At 39.5% G+C, this 27,595-nt stretch overlaps 1 protein-coding gene across 10 annotated transcripts in view; it reads right to left on the reverse strand.

Moving 5' to 3' along the window:
• Positions 1-27,595, reverse strand: part of PEAK1 (pseudopodium enriched atypical kinase 1) — a 222,713-nt gene that overhangs the window by 134,240 nt on the left and 60,878 nt on the right. For 3 of the 10 annotated variants that reach the window (XM_084782241.1, XM_084782240.1, XM_084782235.1), the window contains exon 3: positions 21,194-21,263. The exons of the other annotated variants lie outside the window; for them this stretch is intronic. The gene's annotated coding sequence lies outside the window, so the exon portion shown is untranslated. The remainder of the gene's footprint in view (positions 1-21,193; positions 21,264-27,595) is intronic. 10 annotated transcript variants of the gene reach the window in all.

The raw sequence follows: 27,595 nt of genomic DNA on the forward strand, positions 1-27,595 counted from the left end.
TAAACACAATTTTAAAGAAACACACATGCTAATAACTACAGTATCACTTTGGAGTATAAAACTCATGTGTATTTTTGTCTTCTTGCTTTTGACACTGCAGATGAATGCCAATTTTCATTCAGTTTTGCAAAAAGTAATACACACACACACACACACACACACACACACACACACACACCATGGTGTGTGTGTCTATGAGTTCTCGTCTTGCATTTAAAGGTACCCTTACTGATACAAAGCAAAATCAATGAATAAGAGGTTAAAATCCTCTTGTGCTATTGTATTCGAGCATATTGACACATATGAATGCTTCCATCCAATTCTTGATTATGAAATTTCCTTGCAGAGAAATACCATTATAAAATAAATTTCAGTAAGGGAATGGGGAATGGGGAATGATAATATTTCAGGCTTGCTAAAGAAACGTCAAGCAACCATAAAAGAAACTGGCAGTCTACCAGTGTGACACTGACAACATGGTACGTTTGAATACACTGTGGATGAGTGTTCGGATGCTGCCAGTCAGTGTCATCCACGTTCTTCAGTATTCGATTTCACAAGGAACCTCCTCCAAACTTAGAACGTATGGAATCATTCTCATGAGGTAAAACCATAAATTATTAAGAAATGAGCCACACATTTCTTCTGGGCATAATCTTGAGTATAAACTAGGACAAAGGCATGCAACATACAAATGTAAGGATAATTTATTAAAAAGGTGCACTTTATGTACCTACACAGCTACTCTTACTATTGTGGCACTAATAAACCAATGCTCCTGTGAAGTGGGAAGAGAGGGTTAGGTTCTTGTGAGCTGCTGATCTTATGTGTAGATCTGTTTAAAGTGTGCTAGTCAATACATAACTGCTGATTCACTAACGCCAAGCCCACAGCCAGAGCCTATGTCACGACTGAGCAAAGGTTACTCAGAAGACGTGTCATAGTTTTCTTCAGTAACGAGTACTACATAATATTCCAGCATACCCCTTGGAGCCATTTTAAACAGCAAAATCACCACCAAAAAAAAAAAAAAAAAGCACAAAAAATATGACTACATGGTATTAAGTAGACTGCAAAAAGAAGAACTGTTTACTGTGTAAGAACTAAAACAGAAGGCAGAATGTCACCTTGTTTGACTGAGAATTCACCATTCTGGGTGATTCAAAGTTTCTGTCTTTCTAAACGTGTATGTGAATACCTCCCAAAACACTCTAAGTACAGAATTGAGAATTATTGATACATATTAGTAAATAGGTGAATTTGAAATGGATATGTAGGCACATATCTTCTATGTGCCATATGTGCCATACCTTCTTATTGGCAATCTGGATACCTCTACCTGAATGCCCTAACAATATGTCAAACTTAACCAAGTTCATCACCTACCTTTACCTCAGATATGTTCTCTGACACATTTCTGTTGGAGGAAGGACCAACTGTGCTTTCAAATGCTGATTTCAGTGTCTTCAGATCTGGTTCCTGCCCTGCCATGGGCATTGTTAAGGATGCTAAACTATCTCCTGAAACCATGTGATAACAAGGAATATTCCCCAATTATCCCTGATTGGGATAAAGATGCTGAAGCCTATGAGTGGGCAGAAGGCAGAGGGTTAGGTGCCTGGGCTTGTGGCTGAGAGAGATGAGAAGATAGTGAAAAAGCAGAAGATGTAGCAGGAGAGGAAGCCAGAAAGAGAGGAGTCACCAAGAGGCAAGACGGTGGTGAGCACATGGCTGTAAGGGCAGAATGACTGAGCAGAAACCACCCGGGAGTCATCAGATTGACAAGTGATTGGCTTTTCTGTAAGTTTTAAAGCTACTAGGCTTAGAGTAGCTCAGAATCTGCCCAGCATAGTACCTACAGCTTACTAATAGATCACAGTCTCTCTGGGTAGGTCATTAGGGGAACTAGCTGGTTAAAGAAAACTGTTGTCACAATAATTTCCTGTATTAATTAATATAGAAAGAATAATTCATTTACTCTCCAATAACATCACTGTATTCACTTGAGCTATTCTGTGGGTTACTCCCTTTCCCACATCCTAGTTAGGCACCAAATCATGGACTCTTCCTATAAAATATCTCCTAAGGTTATCTGACATACTAAAATTATCACCAAGGGCTTGATTGTCACTCAAACCATTGCCATAATTCTGGTTTCATGCTCTGATACTCTAAAATCACAGGCTGTAGTACAGTTAGTATTTCCAACCTAACCACAGTCCTTGCTTCTTTACACCCACAGAACAGCTTCACATTTCTTGGTATGGGATATATATCCATTCGTGATTTGACCCCAAACAACATCTGAGTACTCACCTACTGATGCTTGTTCTGACAAACTGTATTGCAAACACAGGGATACTCTATGCTTTTGAAAAGCCTGCTGCTCTTGTGGCTGGGAATATCAAAAGTTGTTGCTGCTGCTCTTTTTCCATCGTCTACTTGTCCTAAAGTCTGTGCTGCTATTACTTCCTCGGTAGCCTTTCCTATAGGCTCCACCACTTGCTAACTTTTTCACTCTCTTCCCTGTGCTTTCACAGTATTTCCACAAATTTCAATTATAAAGCTAGTAAGTTTAGCTATAACTAAGACAGAAAGTGCATGAGCACAAATGATTAGCTAAATATTGATTAATATCGTAGCTGGGTGTTGTGGATCCACTATACTATCTTCTAGACATGCTGAATTATTCCTGTAAAAAGTAGAAGTTATTCAGTGAGAATGAAACATGATTGCCACCTGAAAACCAGGTCTCAGCGCAGCATAAACAATACAGCATTGTTACTACCCCACATGGGGTGCTCATAGTTAGCCTAAGCTTAGTGAAAATGTTCAAGAGGGCCTTGGAGTCCAAGGCTCTTTTTCTCTGCTCATCATGGTTTGAATTTGATACTTCAAAACACTTTACTGAAGATGCAGGCATTAACTCTCTATTCATGAAGGACAAAGGAGGGAACCACTCACAGGATTCTCCTTTTAACAGAAAAAGCTGAAGTATTTTCCAATATGCCCAGTGAATTTGGGCTATATAACTGCCCACTTGTGTAGGGAATGCTGAGAGCATCTTGGTGGCCTAGCTTCCTCTATTCTTAGTGATGGATTAGTACCTCCACAGAGGCAGCTTGGTCTATGGACTGAATAAGTCTAATAAGGAAACTTTCAACAAGAGCAAATGAAACTTCCTAAATTCTCTTTTAAATACAACTTAAAAAATGCTAGTGCTATATAAATAGGGAACTATTACTATTCTAGTAGTTTGCCATTTATCATCATGAAATAATATGATTATTGCTTTATCTGTAGAGTACCAGACAGAATATTATTAGCAAGGAATCAGGAGGTTTGAAATTTTGTCTGTACAGAACAATCTTGCTAACTTTTGGTTTATGTAAAAGATGATTATTTTTCAAGGTCATTCTAAAGATAAAAATTTTTTAATACAATACAAATGCACACAGGAACATATAAGATGCTACAACATGTGAATTATAAACACAATGGCTATTAAATCTTGAAAGAAAATATCCAGCTCTTATGTCGCCTGTGTGCAGCATCTAGCATATCAACAATATGAGCTGGTGACTAAACACGAAAAATGTGCAGTATGAATGCTCGACACTACCAGGTCATGGCTGGATGAGTTCTGAGGTTTGAACTCCATTCCTTCATGCTATAGGAAACCAAATCAGCTATACCTTATATCATTACTATATTAAGGTAATGCTTTACCAAATAAAGTCAGTGTCTTGTGGCAGTTACATATAAAGGCACAGCACAATTCAGAATAGGATATGAAAAAACAACAGGTCAGTAAGGAACTATTAAGTTCCATTCATGAGTTAGTAATGAATGGTCAGTGCTAAAGCTGACCAAGGTTCTAAAGCACTCCCAGGTTTCATGAAGTGATGAGGAGAACAGCATGGCTCACATGCACAGGTTCCAGAGGCAGGCAGTGTCCTACATAAGACACTCTCAATGGTATATTCTCCAAGTTCAAACTAAGTTATGCATCTCTTCAACTAAAAGAATGTTATATTAAGATAAGCATACTATGTATAATATAGAAAGAGCTAATGCTAAAGAAAAAAGAAGACAGCTTGAAACCAATAAATTCTCTCCTGAGCACTGTAGTCAGAACTGAGCCAGCTTCACTGGATTTGGAGACAAATGCTTTCTAGAAAAACATGGTCCTCTCAGTCTTGTGACATTCAAGAACTTTAACTTATTAGTAAAGACTCATCATATATTCTGATTCATTTAAGAGGAAACTATATCTATATAGGCCACCATGGCATTATGAAATGTTGAAATAAACCCATCTTAATACAAAACACAGCCTGAGACAGACTGCAAACCAGCACAGCACTACATAAAGCATCATGAAGTCACAAGAGTGTGCTGGAGAGATGGCTCAGAGGTTAAGAGCACTGCTGCTCTTCCAGAGGACCCTGGTTCAGTTCCCAGCACCTGTATGGCAACTCACAACTGTCTGTAGCCTCACTTCCAGGGGATCTAACATCCTCACACAAACATACGTGCAAGTAAAAACACCAATGCATAGTATAAAATAAAATAAAAATCAATGAGGTCAACAGACCTTAAGGACTCCAAAACTCGGATCACTTATCTGACAGTTCCATCTGCAAGGGAAACATATCAAAACTGCCAGGAAAGCAAATAAGCTCCTGTCTCAATAACTGCAAAGACTTTTATTTTTAAACAGGAGAAAACCTTTTTCTCCCTATTTTACTGCATGCTACGATTTAAACAATGAGTCTTTCTCCTACAATGAAATTTTGGAGTATCTGTAATAAGCAATGCATACATTACTTGTGAATGTGTTAACATTTACAAAATTAAAAGTTATGATACAGTTAATGTAAAAGTTATATTTAATTTTATAGAAATGAAATTAAATTAGCATTTAATTTTATTAGATGAAAAGGGAAGTATATAAACCTAAAGACATTGTTTTTTTTTGAAATATTTTTTATTTTCTCATTAAAAACTAAGAAGAGGGGGCTAGAGAAGTGGCTCAACACTTGAGAGCACTTGCTACTCTTTCAGAGGACCTGGTTTCAGCTCTCAGCTCCCACATGGTAGCTCAGAAACATCTGTAACTCAGTTCCAGGCTATCCGATGTACTCTTCTGACTCTTGAGGGTGCTGCACACACATGGTACATATACATACAGGCAGACAAGACACACTCATCAGTAAATCTAAAGCAAACAACAACAACAAAACCCAAACACTAAGAAGAGAGGGCTCAGAGGTATAAATCAGTGGTAGAACACTCGCCTACAGTTAGACTCTGCGTTCATTGAATAGCAACAAAGAGAGGTGAGTACCAAGAGGACAAGCCTAGGCAGGTGGGAAGCCATGGGCCAGCCACTAGGGGAATAATGAGTTAAAGATGGCTTATTTTCTTTGGCACGTGAGTTATCTTCTCATGTTAAAATTTCTAAAAAAGGTAGACAGTAATTTTAAATTAAAACAAGTTTAACTGTTACCTGTAATAGCTCATAGAAAGCCTCATGAATTAAACGGACCATGTTTTTCTGAAAACTGAAGAAAAAAAATGAAGATATTATGTAGGAAGGAAAAGATCACCCCCAATCCTGGCTCGAGCACCAAGAACTACAGCATAAAGCAGGAGCTCAATTGCTGTCATCAAAGATCAAAAATTCAGCTTTGTCCCAAATGACCAAAATTAGACTTAACCAGAAACACCAGCTGTTTTTAACGGCGGACCTAAAAGGATCAGACTGCTCCACTGTCACTCCTAGTAGGATATCAGGATCTCAAATTGAACTTGAAAGAGTTTAAGTGATTAGTAGTTGCTAAAATTAAGTTTTAAGATGTATGCGGAATGCTAAATGATCTGTTTGGCAGCTGACAGACAGTCTGAGGTTGGAAAAACTACAACATTTTCTTTTCGTTTTAGAAGATTTTTATTTCACTTTTTAATTATGTGTATGTTTGTGTGGGAAATGTGCACCTGAGTGTAGAGAGGAGGCCAAAAGCGGGTTTTGGATCACCTGGAACTGGAGTTAAGAGGCGGCTGTGAGCCACCCAACCTGGGAACCAAATCAGGTCCCCTGCAAAAGCTTCATGGACTCTTAACTGCTGAGCCAGCTCCCCAGCGCCTCTACTAGGCTTTTAACCTAAAATGCCCTGGTGAAAATTATTTTGCAGAAAGCAAAATGCACAGGATTCTAAGACTTCATGCTTTGTAAACTGTAACAAGACAATAAATAGTAGAGGGGATTCATTATAACCAAGTGTGTTGACAAAACAGCTGTTCCAGAGTCTGCAATTATTCTTGGTCCTCATTTTCTGGCTCTCATAAATTTCAAGCAATTATTATTTGAAAAGAAAATAAATGGGTTGAATCTAGATTATTAAAGAAAGAGGAGGGAGGTCATATTTTTTTTAATCCTATAGTTTTTTTGTTTGTTTGGTTTGTTTTTGTTTTTTGTAAGACAGGGTGTCTCTGTGTAGCCCTGGATGTCCTAGACTCACTTTGTAGACTAGGCTGGAACTCACAGAGATCCATCTGCCTCTGCATCCCAGAGTGCTGAGATTACAGGTGTGCACTACCACACACAGTTTTTTGTTTAAGACAAGGTCTCACCATGTAGGCTTTGAATTCACAGTGATCTGCTTGCCTCTGCCTCTGGAGTAAAATTATTTCATTTCAGGCAGTAGTAGCACATGCCTTTAATCCCAGAGGCAGGTGGATCAGAGTTCAAGGCCAGGCTGGTCTATAGAGTGAGTTCTAGAACAGCCAGGGTCACACAGAGAAACCCTGTCTTCTACACACACACACACAGAGAGAGAGAGAGAGAGACACAGATTTCTCCTATGACCTAAAAAAATAAATGAGGCAATATAGCATGTCAATCACTTTTTATTTTGTAATCAGATACTCAAAGCACAGTGCATATAGGTGAGAACTTTTTAAATAGTAATAGGTCTTAAAATGAGTAGTAATCACTGCAATGATACTGTAGGCCATGCTTCCTTAAACTGTGGCCAAAGGAAAACAAAACTGTTCTTATATGAGTGATTGTTATGTCCTTCCCCCTTTATGTGATTTCAAGATTAATATGAGGGTTTTTTTTTTAATACAGTATGTATACACTGTATGTGTAATACTGCATGTGTGCCTGCAGGCCAGAAGAGGGCACCAAATCTCATTATAGATGGTTGTGAGCCACCATGTGGTTGCTGGGACTTGAACTCAGGACCTTTGGAAGAACAGCCAGTGCTCCTAACCCCTGAGCCATATCTCCAGCCCTACTATAAGTTTTATACTGTATTACAAACACTTTGCTGAGTAGAGAATAAGACTTGAATAGCCCAGGCAAGTATTTAATGAGAAATTGTCAAGTTTTGATTATTAACATTTCACAGGGGTACTTTCATTTTTGTTACTATGGTTAAGGCTTTCTAATTTTAAATATTAAAACCTCAACAATCCTGGCATAGGGCACAAATCTGTAATTCTAGGATTGGAAAGGATGAAGCAAGAAGATCATAAAGACAAGGCCAGCATAGGCAACACAGCAAATCCCACGCCAACCTATGCTATAGAATGAGACCTTATCTCAACAAAATAAATAAGAAAAGTCAGCTATTTTAAGCTAGGAAAGCAGTTGTAGTGTTATTTAGTAGGGATTCTACTTAGCCTCAATTCCAGCCAAACAAAGCTAATATTCTTGGTTTAGAAGTGATCAGGAGACAACAGTCATTATTGTTTGCTTTTCTAGTATGAGAAACATAATAATGTCAACAGAATTTTACCCCAGCCTGTCTGCCTGTCATATTTATTATTTCTGAAAAGTGTCGTATCTTTTACTTAGCATATTTAATTCCAACTCCAAAGAGAACCAGTAACTATCCTTGATCATAACTCTGTTATCAGACTCCTAACTGCTAGATGGAATGTGACGACTTAAATGGTCCTTTAAAAATATCCTTCCTGTTCTCTGCTCTTTGAGCAGAAGAAAGACATCCGTAAATCTTCATTCATACCATGGAAAGGATGGCATCTAAAAATAAGTCACAGGGTTTCTTTAACCAACAAGAAGCACTGTCTATGCATAGACATTCATGGCTCAGACAGTTTCAGAGCTATTCACATGTAGTGGGATTGGCAATGTAAGTTGCCTGCTTGTTCTGCAGTTTGAATTCATGTAAATATAGACTGACTTGAGTTAGGAGTCTCTCTTTCATCTAGGTCTGTTTCATTTTGACCTTCTTCTTCTTCTAAATGTATATTTTATTTATTATAATCCTGACAACCTTCCTCTCCCTCCTGTCTTCTTATTCCCACCCACTCTCCCTCCTCTGCCCATTCCCCTTTCCCAGACTTCCAACAGGGGGGCCTCCTGCCCTAAATGACTGGCAATAGTCTATTAGGTCTCACTAGGATACCCTGCATCCTCTTCCTCTATATGCCTGCTAGGCCAAATATGTCTGCCAGATAGAATGGGCCAGAAGGCTGAAGATGATGCTCCAACATTATAGTTTTGGGTGACTGCATAGGCAGCAAACTGTCTCTATCATTTTCTCATTTTGGAAGCTGCTAACTTGTACTTCCTATTTACTCAAATAATTAATTTTATTCCTTCTCACATATCTAATGGGGTTAAAGACCAGATAGTTTAGTTTTACATTAAGCTTAGTTGTTTAGGGGCTAAGTTGTTTTTAGGTCTAGATAGATGTTTTTAGGTGGATAGAGATGAGATATGATAGATATCGATTTACATTCAGAACTGTAGAGTCACCAAGATAGGAAAGATGTTTTCTCCAAGGTTGCCCTATACAAATAGGCAAAACACTATGAATCTAACATTTATTTAATTCCTAATTGTTTCATGGTACTTCTTGATGTGTGTAGTTTATTGTGTGTGTATGTGTGTGTGTATGTGCAATAACACAAATGTAGATGTGAGAGTAAAAAAAGAGACAAATGATTTTTTAAAAAAGAAAAAAAATATCCTAGAGAGATGATGGGTCAGCAGTTAAGAGTCTATACTGTGCTTACAAAGGACTTGAGCTGAGTTCCCAACACGCATGTCCAACAGTTCACAGTTGCCTATGATTCCAGCTCCAGGGGACACCTGAAGCCTCTGGACTCCACAGGCACTTGCATTTACCTGCACATATCCACACACAGACACACATCCATCTATGCAACTAAAAATAAATTTAAAAATTTAAATAAATTCTAAACTAAATGTTATGTTTCCTCCCATTTGTGGTCCCTAGGTTGTATACAGTCACAGAAAATCACACATGTATATATAACATGCAAGCAGGTGAAACTGTATAGAGGGCAGGAGGACAAATGCAGGGGGAGGAGAGGTGAGAAAAGGGTTACATTCAATATACAACCTGGGTGAACAATCCTAAATTCAAACTTTATAGTCTGCATGCATTGAGAGATTAATGAGAACAGATAAATAGTATACAGGGACTGTCTATAAATTTATTTTATTCAATACTGGGCACTGTACTCAATTAATGTATTAAAATCAAAGTGAAATCTGAGTTTCTCCCATGCCTCTGAAACCTCCTTCCTCCACGTCTCCTTTGTGTTAGCAGGCTATGACAACTACGCCTGCAAGCCTCTGGGTAGCAGCACCTAAGCAGCACAAGAGGATATAAGATGGTGCTGGCTGCAGGACTAAGTGCATCCTCTCCCACTGAGGCAGACGAGGCAAAGAGAAAGGGATCCAAAGGCAGGCAACAGAGTCAGAGACAGCCCTGGCTTCAATTGTTGCAGGCAGAGTGAAAAGACCTCAATTCCAATATTCCTTCCAGAGTCTCATAGAGCGGGCACAGGTGACTGAAAACCTGGAACTGCCCCATAGATGGATGTGCGGTGAGTCAACAAGGCCTGATAGGCCGTTTCCCCATCCTTGGCAGTAGCTGCTTCTGTGCCATATTCCACTGAGGTCAAGATCATATTGTAATGGGTAATTTTTAATGCAGTGATCTCAGACTATTTAATGTGCACAGAATAAGTGAGCAGAAGGGCTCAGTTGAAGATAAGACATCTGTATCCACTACGTCATCCACAGGGCTTAGGGGAAAGTTGCAGAAGGGAGGTCAGATAGAGTGCTCGCGCTGTGAGATGCTATCTCTAGACAGGATCTGTCTGGAGATCTCATGATCTCATAATGGCCGTGGTTACCTGCCTAGGATCAAGCTAGTGAAAACTTCCAGTAAGACTTTGGCAGTGCAGCACAAACCTCACATATAGTTGAGGAGCTACTGCTGGCCGTTGATGACTGTGTGTGGGAGAGGTAACAGTCACTTCTTTTTGGATGGGCTGTTTAGCCATACCCCAGTGGGTAGTGCAGTACCCATGTTCAGTTGTTAGCACTAATTGGACTCAGTAGGTTTAAAGAGAAATTTTTAAAAGAGGGTCCGTTGAGGGTATCCTGGAACAAGTTTAAGTGGAGGAGTGGAGGTGGGTTTGTCAAGATATATTGTATACACATACGCAGCTGGCTGATACTACGTATCCCTTCCCACATCCCTTCCGACTCCTCAAGGAACAGCCAAACTTTCATTCCACCCATGATAAGGCAGTGGGCCAACAAAAAAGAAGTAACTTCTAAAACTCAGATACAAAGTTCCAAAGGTTGTCTGCATAATTTTTCTTTAAAAAAAAAAACCAAAACCTGTCACAATCTCTTCTAAATTGATTTTTTATTATCTTAGTATTTCCCTTTATAAACCTTCAATTTTCATCAAAGTCTAGGGATCTTTATATAACCATATATTTAATGATTTCTTCCTCTCAGCCACAGCTCATAAGGGCTTTTGTTGAAAACTTTAAATATAATTTAAAAAATACATGAAGGCTCAAAAGCATCAAGAATTCATATGAAGTATGAAGAAGGTTGATCCATTTGCTAGCACACTGCTGATATTATATCACGTCGCCATAAAAGCTTAGGTTTAGGTTTCTCATTCTTCTAATGAAAACTCTCCCCAACACCAGTAACACACCAAAGTCAACACGTTAACCTGCCCTGCGATTGATATGCCCACTCAAGTTTCACTAATGGCTCCTGTAACAGAAGGATCTGGTCACATTATGGGTTGCATTTATCTGTCATGTTTCTGCAGTCTCCACATACCTGGAATAGTTCTTAAAATTATTCTGGATTTTCATATCTTTTAGGTTGGAAGACTACAGGCTAGGTAACTCCAACTAGAATTCATTAAACTTTATTCAAGATTAAGTTTTGGTTATGAATTTTTAGGGAGAGGTATTGGAGAAATGAAACTATATTCCTACACTGAATCCCTTCAAGTAATGCATGTGACATTTTGCTCCTGACTAGGGAAGTTATCTTCCAGGTTCCCCCTTTGACAAATTCTTTTCTCCTTCATAACTGATATTTTGTGATGAAAAAAATCCATGACTATGCAAAGTCAACAAGCTTTTGCCCATTGTCTTAACATCTGTTGTTATTTTATCTATAAACTGATAATACTACAATGGCTTCCAAATGCTTTTTCTAATTCTTTTATTCTCTTTCTTTACGCATTAATTTTCTATGGATTTGCCGACTTCAGTTTTTATTCAGTAAGCTATAATTTGATAATGACTAATTTGACACTCAAAGAGGTGCTTCAATGTGTGGATCATCAAGGTAGCTTTAGTGTCATTTTAATGTAAACCCCTCCTCTTCTTTGAGTCTTTCCTAACCTTCTGATACAGCTGATGTATCTAGCACAACACTTCTGTGAACCCCATTTCATGACTTTCAGAATTATTCCAGAAAGATAGTAGGAAGAAAAGCAGATAGCTACTTTGTTGAAACTGGCAACTTAACAGACTTCTCTGCACTCAGTCCCCTCCAGTTCTCCAGACAAGTGTATTTCAGTAGTATTACTTACCTTGATTTGCAAAGCTGGCGCTGTTGAGGGTCACCACTAATAGGGACTTCCCCAGAACGAGTTGTTAAAGTAAGGAAATTCTGGGGGTATAATACTTAGGGATCACTTTATTCCCAAGAAAAGTGTCTTTTCCTTTCTGTTTTGTTCTTTAGATAAAATTGAGTAGCTTTAGAAATATTAACAAACTGAAAAAATAATGTATAGCATTTCTGTATGTCCCATACCCAAATCCCCTACCAACAACTTATATTATTATACCTTGGTCGCACCATAAATATATTATTACTGAAGTCCGCATTTTACTTAAACCTCCTCCATTTTTCCATGATGCCCTTTTTTCTGGTTATAGGATTAGCCAGGAGGTACCATTATATCTAATAAGCACATTTTAACTCCTTAGGTTACTCTTGGTTGTAACAGTTTCTCAGACCTTTCTAATTTTTTCCCCTTGTGTTTGAGGATATGTGTGTGTGTGTGTGTGTATGTGTGTGTGTGTGTGTGTGTAGATGTGACCACATGGGTGTAGGTATATGTATGTTGTCTATATGTGCTTGTGTACATACATAGAGCAAAGATCACCAACAGTTGCTTTCCTTGGAGGTAGGATCTCTTACTGGAACTTGAGGCTTGTAAATCAGGTATGTCTGCATTCTGAGAACTAGGATTACAAGTGCACACCACAACTCTCAGATGTCTGCACGGTGCTGGGGGTCAAACTCAGTCTTCACACTTACATGCCAAGCACTTTACCAACTGAGCTATCTCCCCAGTTTCCTTTCTTGAATTTCATGACTATATTAGGTTTTTGTGACTACCGAAAGTAGCTACCAAACACTTAATGTCCTAGAAAACAGACAATTAACTTTTGACATTAAACATTGACAGAAGCCTCCTCTCCCCCAAATATTGTCTATAATCCTGCAGAAGTCTCAAGGGAAGAGTCATTCCTGGATTGTTCTAGCAGTGCCTACAGGCAGGAGGACCAGACCTTAGAATCACCAAAAGCTCTTGACAGGGAAAAAGAGATCATTGCCAGAGTACTATGGAAAGTAATCTGAATAGTGGATAGGGTAAAACAGGGAAGGGTCAAGTTACAGGGAGAAGATTTTTAGAACAAGGCAGGGGCTTATAAATATTCTAACCTAACCATCTCATTTTACATAGACTAATTATTTTTTAATGTAACAATAGAGTTTACTTTTCAAATTAAAGCTGCTTTGAACTTGCCTTTTCTCCTAAAAGTAAGTGGTCGATATTGTGCCAGTTTAGTACTGCAGATACACTCTTTAAAGGATGCATCTCATTCATGTGGTGCACATGGTCTACTGAACAGGCTCACATAGGTCAATGGACTAGAGTTCCATTCTCCAGCCCAATGCAGCAGGAGACAAACATCTCCATGAAATTTAGAGGATAGGCCTTTCTGTAGCCTCAGTCTTAGAAGTGGAACTGGGAGGTTCCATGCATCTACCTGTTTCTGGATACCCAGGCCAGGCCAGTATACCACACACATAATAGTGACTTTATAAATAATAATGACATGAGTAGAGACTTGACTAATAAGAACCAGCCACATCAACAGAAACATTTCTTAGATTTCCTCTGCCAACACTGAACTACTAGGAGATTTCTACTTATTTCTTTCCCTGTCACCTCTAGCCCCATGCCAGCACCCACTCCTCTTTCTCAGGGACCTTCCTCCATCAGGAACCCTCATCTTGGCATTTTTTGGTGATGCCAAGCTCTGGTTCTGTGATCTGCTTGTATCCTGATGCCCAGGGTGAATATTATTAAGAATCTTGGAGGAGGCACCTTGCCCACACCCCGGGGGCCACATTTCCATCTTTCTTCCCAGGAGACGTGGCAGTGTTGTCACAGTGTCCTGTGTCTGGAGAAGGAGGCTGTCCTTGAGCTCACTGCAGCACACACAGTAAAGAAGAAGATCCATGGGGTCTTAACAGCCTGCTGAGCCCACCAGGATCTACCACATCCTGGCCTGAGCCAGGCACCCAACTGCAGGCCCTACAGGAACTGAGCCCAGTAAAGCTGGTTGCTGGCCACAGGACTGACACCCTTCGAGGCTTAAATACCAACTGTGAATGGTGCTGGGCTAGTGTCCTGGACCCAGGCTGTACTAGAAGAACGAGGTGTCTGCCATCTCTCTCCTTCCAGGAGATTGCTGCAGAGAAATCTAGAATTCTCTCCACAGATGTCCCCTACGCTCACCTCCTTTCTATCCTACTTTCTTCTCCCAGGAGGCTGTTTCCAGGCTTGTGTCTTATAGTAGTGACAGGCTGATGAAGCTCTGGTCTCCCAGAGAGAGCAGAGCCCAGAGTGAGGATTGGATGGGGGAGTTGCAGTCCATTTCTTTAGTACCCACAAATGTCTGGGAACTGAAGGTCAAAGCATTTTCACTCTGGATGCATATTCCTCTCAGGCTGGTGAACAATGCACTCAGTCACTAATGGTAGAGTATTGCACAATGTCCCCTTTGTCCCAGAGCTCATCTCTACCACCTCTTCTCAGCCAGAGGCAAATCAGCTCATCAGTGAAATTTTAATGAGTACATGTACTGTGCAGGTTCAATGGGGTCTTCTCTACACAGGCAAAGTCAGGAGGCGGCTTGGGGCCCATGCAGTTCAATCTTCAATCTCCTACAGGTACAGAAGGGCTTCTGTGATATGGCAGAGAAAGCTGTTATGTCACAACTTGCACTCTTCCAGCCACCAAGCTCTCCATTCCACTGCAGGTACCCTAACTCTTAAAGTTTTCCTCCTGCACAGCCTATATCTTGGCGTTGGGACAGAAACTATGAACTCAAGTCAGCCTTCAGGAGAAGAAGCAATTGGGAAGGATACTGGCAGAAAAAGGCAGTGAGCTAAATCAAAGGAGGACCAGAGACAAAGCAGCATGGTAGAGTCATTCCAGAATTCTGGGAGTCCTGAATTTGATCCAGGAGGAATATGGGTAACGTAGTTCAAAAGATGGGGTTGTCTGTGCCTCCCAGCTTACCAGCATGACTCTCAGGCCTGAGACTCTCGGGTGGTGGCTCTGTGGTAGTGGGCTTCAGAAGAACGTCAGTGCTGCAAGGTGGCAATCCAGACCCTTTCTTAGAGGGGTGTTGGAGCGGGGATGGTGGCCTGCTCAAGCTCTCTGGACTTGTGATAAGAGCTGGGTCACAGATGCACATGAGAGATGCACACGACAATGAATGACAAAGTTCCTTAAGGGCTCATCCCTAGAGTTACCTTAAAGCCTCATTATGTTTTAAAGGAATACAAAGATAGAATCAATAGATTTCAAGCACTCCAAGTCAACTCTGTTGGACTTCATGGGAAATCTGAGGATATCTTTTCACTGTTTTTCATAAATTATCTGTTCTACCTGCATAAACCTAAATAGCCTGTGAAGAATAGAAGGAGGTAGACTACAGACACCAAGTATTCCCTGTGCATGCCATCAGGAATACAAATACATCCAGAAAAGGAATAGTTATGGCAGGTTAAAATCCTAGGAAATGGTTGTGTGGTAGAATTTGGTATTTGCATCTTGAACTACTTAGTCATCCCTTTACAATCTAGACAGATGAAGGCTATTTTGCCACTGGCATTTTCTTCAATGTTAGCTGTTTTCCTCTGGAATCTGAACTTGGTTTCAAGGTTGAAATATATTACTGTAATCACAGCCAACCAAAGACATTCGCATCCAAACTCTCCATAACTTCATGCTTTACCTGTCCTGCACTTCAGATAATAGGCAGTTAATAGAAGAGCATGTCAATAAATCTAGGCTTACAAATTCAATGGCCACCACAACCTCGCAATTTAAGGCTTTTTGTTAAATTTGCTGCCTTCACACTATATTATACACTATAAAGGTGACATGCACATAAGCGTCTTCAGAGATTAAGTGACTTTACAAATTTCTGAAGTAGAAGGTCCACATATGCCACTGAAAGAATTTCCCTCAGTCCATCTTAAAGGTTTCTATTACTTCATATTTCTTTAATCACTTCCCAAAACCAACAAAAAATAACAAATGGGAATATGAATTATTTTTATTATGAGGCCAACCACTGACCTTCATGCCTTTATCAACTAGTGCTGGAGGGCTGGAATCATGACAAATATGCAAGACAAGTCCCAGGTCTGTACTCAGTCTATGCATTAAGTACACTGTGACTTACTTGAGCCTTAGTTTCTTTGTAAAATGAGGAGACTTGACAGGAAAATCAATAAATTGATAAAAGTAAGCATCAACAATCAAAACTTTTTAGCTTCTATTATTCATATTTTCATAAGGTATAAAGGACATTTATAAAAACATTGCCAAAATAAAGGATCTACAGCACAGCAGTGGATCATGAAGGAGAGAGTGACGTAAGCAATCTGAGTATCTAATTAACAAGATGTTAGCACCATAATAAAAATGTTCCCTTGAACTCTGTGCTAAACAGCTTCTCTTTCTCTCAGCCCAAACATCACGTCAGCTCAGGAAGGGAACTGCTATGTCTTCTAAGTTATGGCTGCACAAAATTTGCTCTCCATAAAAGCATTTCATGGGGCCACAGAGATGGCTTGGCAGATAAGAACATGTACTGTCCTTCCAGAGGACCAAAGTTCGGTGCCCAGCATCCACACGAGGCAAGCCATAATTGCCTGTAACTCCAGCTCCATGGAGATCCAACACCTACAGCATTCATGGGTGCCTGATTCATGTATGAAGATAAAGACACACACAGAGACACATAAACATTTAATGAAACATTAAAAAAACATTTTGAAAAGGCAACAACACTCATTTTCTGTCTTTGTTCTTATAAGTCAGAGCATAGGAGATGTCAACTGATTGTGCCTTTTAGCTTTTACACAAACTTCCCTACCTCAACAGAAGGGAAACTATTTGTCAAGGGCTTGTGTGTGTGTGTGTGTGTGTGTGTGTGTGTGTGTGTGTGTGTGTGTGTGTGTGTGTGTGTATGTAGAAGTTCTATTATTCAGCTCTTATAGTTTGTATACAGAAGACTAGAACATTTAATTTGAAACCTCTGGTGGAAAGTATTAGACTTTCTTATTTTACTACATCCTTCATAATACATAGTGTGTGTTGGGAACATGGTTAACTAACAAATGTTAGTATACAAAACATAAAATAAATACTAAAAATATATGTATTAACACAGTATAATTTAACTTTTCAAAGTATGCTAATATTTAAGATAGCTATTTTAATATAAGCTTTCACCTGCCAAATCATTGAAAAGTTCAGGGGAAAAAAAGAAGCATAATAAACATACCAGTGTGAGTTACTCTCTGAGGCTCTATGACCTCATTTGTAAAACTGAAACCAACTCTATACGGTTGCCATAAAGTAAAACTAGCATGTGGAAAACATCCACTACTCCATGCGGCCTATTATTTCTCAGTATAACTTCAGACTTAGAGATACAGCCTTTTCCACTTCATTTCATTTCTAACATATTCTGCACTTGTATTTAAGTCCCTGATCACATCCCAGTTAATAATGTATACTTCTCTCAAACATCAGCTTCATAGTAAGTGGTAAGAGAAGGAAAACCTTCAGTATTTTAAGGATAGAGAAAAACTAGATTTGATAGTTTATTGCTGTTCTGATGGTACTAATTTATGATACTGAGTATCAAGGCTTATGAAAAAATAAATAGTTTTTGTAGCTGATCAAATATTTCTGTTTCATTTAACATATTCTGGTACCACTGACATTACCCCTTAATTAAATGCTTATTTATGCTACACGAGGCTTTTTCTATTCCTGTATCTGACAATAAATATTCCAATGCTGAGAAAGACAAAATATTGGAGGGATATTCTTAATGCTGAAATTTTTGCTCAAAGCAAGACAATAAGATTATACCATGTAAAAGTTTTACATTTTAAAATACGTTTAAAAATCAAAGCAAAAACTAGCCCATTAAAAACTCTCCTTTGAAAAGATAATAAATTCTAACTTAAATGTTTTAACATAAAAAAACACAATTATCAGATAAAAGAGGACACCTTTTTAATGTATATGCGTGTGGTGTGTCCACATGTTTGTGTAGGTATGTGCATGTGTGAGTGTAGGTGCACATGCAAACACACATGTGGAGGGAGGCCAGATGTTAGTATCATGTTCACTTTATATTTGCTCTCTACCTTATTTTTAAAAACAGTGTCACACTGAGCCTGGAGGCCAGGTATTAAGATGGTGGTCAGTAAGCCCTAGGGATTTCCCTGTCTATGCCCTGCTTATTGTCCTGTTTATGGGGGTTTACTCCAGAGTACCATAAAAATTAAAGGAGAAAGATTGAAAAGCCTTTATAATTATGCTCAAGTTTCTGTGGTTCATACAAAGTTCAGCTGCCCACCCTTGTTTTCGACTCTCCTAATTAAAAAGAAGCAAATGTGAAATCTTCTGCAGAGACAGGAAGAATAAGTTATGAAGCTGTCATAAATTATAATTTATACAGAAACTATGCTTTCTAGTAAGGAAAAAAAACCCTATCACTACAATTCCAAAAATTCAACCATCTACATGTAGTAGGTAGCAAATGTTAAATATATTGTGTGTATAAAAATGAGTAGCTGGAAAGGACTGCCTGCTGCCACGTGGTGTGGCTGGGCAGAGGACACCCAGAGGACCACTGAAGCATGGCCTGCCACAGCAGGAGCCACTACAGTGTGCAGGCATGTGGTGGAGAGACGGGAGAAAGAGAAGCTGAATGGTTGAAGCACTCTTACAAGAAGTGGAACTGGAGACACAAGAGTAGAGAGGAACAGGCTGATGTGAGTAGTCTGCACTGCCACCTGAGGCCATGGGGAAGTCCCAGCTCTGTGCTGCCACCGAGGGCTATGCCTGGGCCTGTGGTCATGCAGCAGCTCTGGGATACTGCCTGGGACCATGTTAATGCCCAAGGCTGTATAGAGATGGCCCCGCCCCTCAAGGGCTACAGCACTCTGGAGAGCTGTCCCTACCCCTCACCAGCTGCCATATTTGAGAGAGTACCCTGACCTGGGGCTGAACCTGGTGGCAAGGGAGCATGTATGCCGACCTTGAGGGTATGATCTCAGGAGAGCTGGCCCCACCTCATGCCTGCTGCAAGGTAGTATAAGATGTCCTTCCCCCAACCTAGCCCTTGCAACCTGTGGCAGGCAGGAGAGCTGGCCCCTAGGTTATGAGAATTGCAGAGTTTCCCCTCCCCTCACTAGCTGCAGCACTCAGAAGAGCAGGCTCTGCACCTTGCCTGAGCAACACAGTAGAGCTGGCCCCTCCACTTGCTGGCTGTGGCATTGGGTGAGCTAGCCAGGACAGTGCTAGAGCGCCCGCCCTGATGGTGAGGGCACAGGACAGCTGGGGAGCTGACCAACTCAGCTACCCCCCAGGCCCAGATCCGGTTGACCCACTCCAACTTCTCCCCCATGTATGATCTGCTGGAGCACATGAGAGGGCCAGTCCTGCAGGTCCAAAGCTGCAGGATCTCCTTGACACAGGGCACCAACAGAAATGTAAGAGGAGTCCTGGTAAGGATCCAATCTAGCAGAAGTTCAGAGGCCTCGAACCAGACTAATGACTCATTGCAACAAACATTTGCAAGTAAAGATGTGTGGTTAAAAGGCATACTCTGTGACATACCACAGCTTCCGTGTTGAGATGGCTTCATTTGCTCTGTTTTGGGTTTTGTTTTGGGGGGAGGGTGTAGCAAGGGCAGATATGAAGTAATGGGGAGATGAGTGGGATTGGGGTGCATAATGTAAAATTCATAAAGAATCGATAAAAAGTTTTAAAAATGAGTAGCTGATTAGATTGAAAATGATAGTGATATGCAAATTTAATCATGTAATGAAAAGAAGGAAGTGGTCACACGGCAGATAAGTCATCACATACCAGTTTCTGTCACCCAGTTATTTCCTATCCACACCTCATGTAGGTCAACAAAAAAGCTTACATAAAGAAGCCTTTTCTGATTTGTGAGTCAAATACAAAATAGTATCTGTATTATTTAATTTTTATCTCATTGCAAAAATAAGCTGTGTGGTACAAGCATCTGAAGGGAGGGAAGGGTTATCTTGGCTCGCAGTTGATCATGGTGGGAAGGGCATGGCAGCAGGAGAGGCTCACGTTGGTGACTACTGGTGTTGGGAACGCTCCACCTTTTTATTCAGTCTTTCACTCCCAAACACAGTCAAGGAACAGTGTTACCTCCGTTTAGGGTGGCTCTTCCCACTACAGTCAAAGCTATATAGAAACTCCCCCATAGACAAGCCCAGAGTTTTTTTCTCGGAGAAGACTCTAGGTCCTGTCAAGGTGACATTAACTATCACCTATTAGTGTGCTTGACATAAATTCAGTATTATTTGTACTAATGGAAGAGGACACAATAATAACCTGAAATGTTAAAATACGATTTTGAAAGGGTGAAAAAAAGGGAAGATAGAGGAATATGCTTAAAATACAACATATATATATATATATATATATATATATATATATATATATATATATAATATAATCTTAAAATTTTACAATTATAGCCAGGCAGTGGTGGTACATGCCTTTAATCCCAGCCCTTGGGAGGCAGAGGCAGGCAGATCGCTGTGAATTTGAGGCCAGCCTGGTCTACAAAGCGATTCCAGGACAGTCAAGGCTACACAGAGAAACTCTGTCTCAAGTAAAATAAAATAAAATTCTTAACTATATATGTACATATATGCACATACATATGTATGTATGTAGAATGATAAAAGGACTGAAGTCATGATATATGAGTAACTAGGTCTATTCTACATGGCAAGAATGTACTTAGTAAGGAGGACATAAAACACGTAAGTTCTCATTTCACACAGTGCAAAGAAAAGATGTCAATGCATGAAAGCTGTAAGCAGGCTAGTGCTGGCTCACTGTATAGACCATCCAGCTGTAATGCTGCCACAGAATTAACATCTGAGGTAATCTGCCTGCTTTTCTTCTAAGACATGTATAATCAGATATCCAATAGGTTTTTGTAATTTTGGATTTTAGCAAAGTAAGTGTTCAAAATAGAAAAACTATTGCAGATAAACTTGTGTGATGTCATGAGTAAAGATTACAGGTGTCTGATATGCAGCCTTTCAGCTGTATGTGTATATACTCATCCCTACCCAACCCTTTCATCACCATTTTCCTAATGCACATACACACATGCTTAGATTTCAACTAAAAAATATGACTATCTCTGGGGGCTGGGGATATGGCTCAATGAGTAAAGTACTTACCACGGAAGCCTGAGGGATGACAGTTTGGAACCCCAGAACACATAAAAATTGGTAGGGTATGGCAGCCCACCTGCAATCCCAGCAGACACAAAACATTTTGTATTAGGATTTCACAAATGTTTAATGCAGAATAGCAACTCATGGAAAAGAAAGTGATTCTAGAGGCGAGAATTTGCAACTTAGGTGGTCACCAGAAGAATGCAATCTTGGGCAGTAAACATTTGACAGGAAAGACGGTTTTCTCAAGTGCAATTTGGCTAAGAATGCCTCGTGGTTTATTTCTGGTCTGCTTTCTGACTTTAACAAACTTACTTCATAATACAAACTCTAGTCCCACCCTTCCCAGTGTTGGAGTATAGCATCTTCTTCCCACACATCCCCTAGAGGCCTTCTTGGTGTCAACAAGTCCTCCACGCAGCTCCCACACGACAGTGCTGGGATTTGGTTTCTGGGACTAGAAAGCACATGACAATGCAGCCAATGTCCTGAAAGCTTTCTGAAGCTAGCGGAACCATCAACCTTAGTTCTAAAGGCGGGGCCTTGCCAACCCTGACCTTGAATCCAGAAGCCTAACAATAATGGCTCTGGGCGCAGTTTCCCTCAGTTGTGGAATCAATTCTAATCATTTTGCTGTAACACTCAAAATTTAACGAGCATCTGACCTGATGACCTCCTCTCACTTTACCTCTAAAACTAATTAGACTTACCCTTTAAACTTCTTCTCCACCCCATAGAAACCCACACATTAGGCAGGAAAATGGGGAGGGGGGATAATTTACCCCCAAACAAAGCATAGCTATGTACTGTCTGTAAAACTCAAGGCTTTGAACTTTTTAATGATCTAAAATTATTTCTACTAAAAAGAAACAAAAACTGTTGAAGAAATTGGTAAAATAAGATTACACTTAGCAACATAATCATTAGCTCTGAAGTGACCAAGGAGTTTCATCGTTCACTTTGGAAGTTCCTAAATAAAAGAAACGAAACTAAAAGTGGCAGTATCTGCCAGACAAGGAACTTTTGATGGGAACACAGAAAACTCTAGGAGGGCTCATGATATATCAGGAAAGCATGCTTCAGTTGAGAAAGCCAGAACACAGAGATAAAAGGTTCTTTGAAGTATTTCACCTTTTAAGATGTTTGAAGGAATAGTAAAGGATAATATTACCTACTTCAAACAGCCAACATACAAAATAAAAAATTCTGGATAGAGACCTCTACAGCTCTGTGCAAATCGATCTCTCTCAGATGGCTCCTTCCAGTCTTACCTGCCTTGAGATAACAGCTTCTCTAGACCGAGCTGCAGATGGACGCAGAGCAGAGTGACTGCCACTGCTGGCTATACCACTGTGATGAGCTTTCTACTTTCTGTTGTTAGTCTTTACTTTTTTCATGTTTTGCAAATGGAAGCTGTTTCCAATTGAAAGTATGATTAAAGATCAACAAAAAAGCAGGGCCAACATAAGGTTTTATTACGAATACCAAAATAGAGCTGGGCGTGGTGGCGCACACCTTTAATCACAGAATTCAGGAGGCAGAGGCAAGTGGATCTCTGTGAGTTTGAGGCCAGCCTGCTCTACAAAGTTAGTTCCAGGAGAACTAAAGCTACCCACAGAGAAACGCTATCTCAAAAAACAAAAACAAAAGTATCTTCTAAAAACAAAATATACACCATCACCACCCATTTTTAAAATTTTACTTATATTTATTTATATGTGTCCAGTGCGTCTGTGTATGTATACAACATGTGTAAGCAACTTGTGTGCAGGTGTTCATGAAAGCCAGAAGAGGGTGTCAGAGGCCTGGAGACAGAATTACAGACAGTTGTGAGCCATATGACATGGGCCCTAGAAACTGGCCTCAGGTCCTCCAGAAGAACTCCATGTGCTCTAAACCTCCCAGCCCCACAGAGTATGTTTCGGGTCTTTCTAAAGTATGTACTCTTTTTTTTTTCCCCCTTGTCACTTAAACTGTTAATATATAAATATAATATAAAAAGGAACTAATGAAAGATCCTGTATGGAAAGACTGGCCCCCTCTCCCATCATCCATCAATTTGGCTTCATAATTTGAGTTTCCTCTTTTTCAGTCCTAGTATCACAGCTGACAAGAAATCTCTAAGTCTTTACGTACAGCCTAGGGTCACTGATAGCAGGAGAAATCACTTAGTTCAGAATCAGCAATAAAATGCATGGCTATTACCAGCACGGTGCAATTATTTTATACCTTTTTAGTACTGGCCTCTTAAAGAATAAAATGCATGGCCACATACATTCCTATCCCCAGGGTTGAGCATGAGGCTGGTATGTAGTGAGCCCCTACAGAAAAGCTTACAAAAACATTACAAAATTGTCTAGAGAAAGAATTCCACTGTTTACTACAATTTTATTTCCCAGGGTTTGTTTGTTTTTGTTTTTTGTTTGTTTGTTTTGGAGGGTTAAACAGAACAAAATAGACTATTAATATCAGCAACTGATGCTTTGTGCAGTTCACTGGTTTTCATAGCTGGGAGTTAAACTTCCTCATTTAGAAGCTGGTTGAGCCTCTTATTTATCTGTACCAAATTTTAAAGCTTAAAAAGTAGACAACAGTCAGGCATGGTGGCGCACGCCTTTAATCCCAGCACTCAGGAGGCAGAGACAGGTGGATCGCTGTGAGTTCGAGGCCAGCCTGGTCTACAAAGTGAGTCCAGACAGCCAAGGCTACACAGAGAAACCCTGTCTTGAAAAAACAAAAGAAAAAAAAAAGAGTAGACAACAATATCCTTATGGGCAGGAATGAAATCTTATTTACCTCCATGCTTCTAGCATCTACTTTTGGAATATGAGTGCAATAATTTTTTGTTAAAAAATGCATTATTAAACTGATCCACAGTGTATTTTTCATACTGTTTTTCACAGTGGCTAAAAATAATTTCTCAAACTGTATCCATAATCTCAATAGAAAAACATTGAAAGATGTGTCTGCTAGTGTCTATAAGAGAATTTGGTGCAGGGCAATGATGTAACAAATTGAATCCCATCCCTGAGTCCCATACATAGTGAAATCTGATGATAACACGAAGCAGGGAAAAGCCAGGCACAATGCATCCTCTTAAAACACTTTCTTTGTGCCTGTGGAAAGCAGGTGGAGCTGAGCAGCCAAGCACTTCTGTATAGAGGGACAAATGAGCAGTGACAGGGCCACTGAAAAGCCAGAAGCAGTTAACCACCTCTTAAAGTTTGCATTTTCTTGGCAACTTAAAGCCCCCAGGGAGAAGTGCTACCTTTCAATTTTAGTACTAATGATATAAAAAAATTTTTCTAAGATCTATCCATTGCTTTTCTTTTTAAATGCCTCTCTCCTTCCCGCTAATTAAGATTCTTTGATACAGTTATTCAACCTGAATCAAACTCAACTTAAATTTTACTTACACTATATGAAGATAGATTTGTTTTGAAGAATGGATTAAAAAAATAAGGTAACCCAGTATAGACAAAAGAATTATTACAATTTTTAATTTTAAAGAAGCAGTAACCACAGACTAACTTCAATAGCCTGAAATCTAACACTAGACACTTTCAATTTATTTACTAAATGCTCTAAATTATAAGAGAAATCTGACTTCAATATATTCCCCATCCTAATAGGTGGTACATTTAGAAATCTCCATTCATTAAGTCATTTTAGCCTGCTGTCCTGAAGCACTTAACCTCTCCATCTGCTTCCCTCACTCCCACTGTGGATTTTACAGAAAGACATACCAGACGGATATCAAAATGGCCAGGCTATGAACTTAGATGAGGCAACTTAGTGACAAACATTTCGGTTACTCTCAGGATGACAAGCCACAAAACCTTGGATCTTGCTAATCTTTCCAACTGAAGAGTAAACAGGCTGACTTAAAACTAGGTGAAATAAAGGATTCAAAAACGTCTCTAACAAAAACAGAAATCCCAGAGTTACTTCAAAAAGTAGACTCACTTCCTACAAATGAAAAATCAATCTATATTTCCTCCTGCCATAAACAAAGTGAAGGGATGAAAAACTGCCATGTGACCTCTCTTTGTTCAGCCTGCACTTATATCTGATGACAGAATTCTCTGAATGCAGGAGAGATTCCCTTCATCACAAAAGCTTTCTTTTCAGATCAAGGTCCAATGTGTTGAGAAGGACAAGTGCCTGTGATGTTGAAGAGGGCTCTGAAACGAACATCCATTTCCCTCCCACATAGTCTGTATTCTTAATACTATTCTATGTAAAAATGTATTTAACATGTGAAATGCATTAAAAAATTACTGGCGATAAATGAACTCATACTATAGGTAGACAGAAGAAAGTCTATTTCATGTACTATATTTTGAAAGCATTATTTTCCTCAAGTAAACATATTCAACAATAAAGTATGTTTAGATCTACCTGCCAAATATGTTACCTAAAAAGAAAACCTTTGGATATTCAAAGAAAATCCAAACATTTTTAACGAGGCTCACTGTTTTCCATGGCAATAAAAACTGTATTTGAGGAAACCCAGATTTTAAAAACCAGAAAACAAAGTGTTAGGCTGAAGTGCTCCCTGCATCCGAGACTCCAGCTCAAAGGCGGATCAGTTGCTGTTAGAGTGGGCGTACATGTAGTCTGAAACCAGCTGCTCAAAGACCCAACAGGATCACTCTAAGTTCCAACGCCAACAATATAACTAAAACCTGATTTTAATAGGCTCTAAGTATTCCTGTATTAACTTATTTTATACAAATAAGATAACTATGAAACAAACTAATTTTCATAATATACATATGACACTACTATTAAGCATTAATAGAACTCCATACTAAAAATAATAAAATACGCCAACACCAAGATGAAATATTTTCATTAACAGAAAAGCTATAGATTTTTGGTAGTGGATTCTTTTATGCAAACCTTGAGAAGTAACATTTTGTGCCAAATAAAAAGAAAAATTTATACAAATGCTAGACATTTCTGTTGAAAAGAGAAAAAAAAAGCCAGCCATTAAACATTGTTTAAGAAAAAAGCAGTATTATAATAAAAATCTAAAGGTAAAATGACTAAAGTTTAAAGAAAAAGGTATTCATACTCATACTTTGAAGCTTGAAAATCAATAGGATGTTATGAAGAAGGGGACTCTCCTTGGACACAGCAGCCCAGAACAGCAATGGCTCACATTGCCTTCAAGAATGCTCTGATGTGACTCCCTCACAGCTGCTCGAGGACCACTAAGCACTTTGTAGTCCCAATGGAGACTAGTCCAATCTGATAATGGAACCTTCACCCTCCAATAACAGGCTCCAGATCACTTTACATATACCACATGGCCTTCAGTCCACTGATTGGCCCATTAGTACATTCACACTCTAAAAAAGCTTTCCCAGTATGACCCTCAATTTCTTTTTCGATGGGAAAAAAATAAACATATGTATCTTATATAGACATGTGCAAAGCGGTTAGCCATACTGACGGTAGGATTTCTGGTCAATTATATAATTTAATATACTATAAATTTGTATAATAAACTTTTCTTCTTCTTCTTCTTCTTCTTCTTCTTCTTCTTCTTCTTCTTCTTCCTCTTCCTCTTCCTCCTCCTCTTCCTCCTCCTTCTTCTTCTTTTTTTTCTTTCTCTCTCTCTCTCTCTCTCTCTCTCTCTCTCTCTCTCTCTCTCTCTCTCTCTCTCCAGGGTTTCTCTATATAGCTCTGGCTGTCCTGGAACTCACTTTATAGACCAGGCTGGCCTTGAGCTCACAGAGATCCTTTTAAAGTAGTTTTAAAAACTTAGGTGTAGTGGTGCATGTCTTTAATCCCAGCGTTTGGGAGGCAGAGGCAAGCCTGGTCTACAGAGTCCTGGATAGCCAGGGCTTGTTACACAGAGAAACTCTGTCTCAAAAAACAAAAAATAGTAATTTAAAAAATAAGACACAATTATATAAGAAATAGTTAAGAAAAGGAAAGTTGATAACAGATACATTTTCTTTTTAAAGACCTCAACTAAAGGTCTGGCATCATATAACTAACATTCTTTATTCACCATTAAAAGAACTCACTGTAAAATTACCTTAAACTAAAACAAGCAAACATCATCCAAGTAGAAAAAACCCCAACATTGTATTTGCTTGCTACCTGCTGTATGGTAGGCATAATGCTAGAGACACAGCACAAGAAATCGTGAAGGGTGTAGTTTTACTGATGAGGCAAGGGAAGCAGTGACAGCTACTCAGTGTCAGTCCTGAGATCCTTCTCTATCAGCATGGTACCAAAAAGTGTTCTTTCTGGAGCTGAAGAGAAGGCTCAGCAGTTAAGAGCACTGGCTGCTCTTTCAAAGGACCTGGTTTGATTCCCTGCACCCACATGGTGGCTCAAAATAGTCTGTAACTCCAGTTCCAAAAGATCCACCGCTCTCTTCTGGCC

This window comes from Acomys minous (genome assembly GCF_964271855.1).
Source record: "Acomys minous genome assembly, chromosome: 5".
Lineage (NCBI taxonomy): Eukaryota > Metazoa > Chordata > Mammalia > Rodentia > Muridae > Acomys > Acomys minous.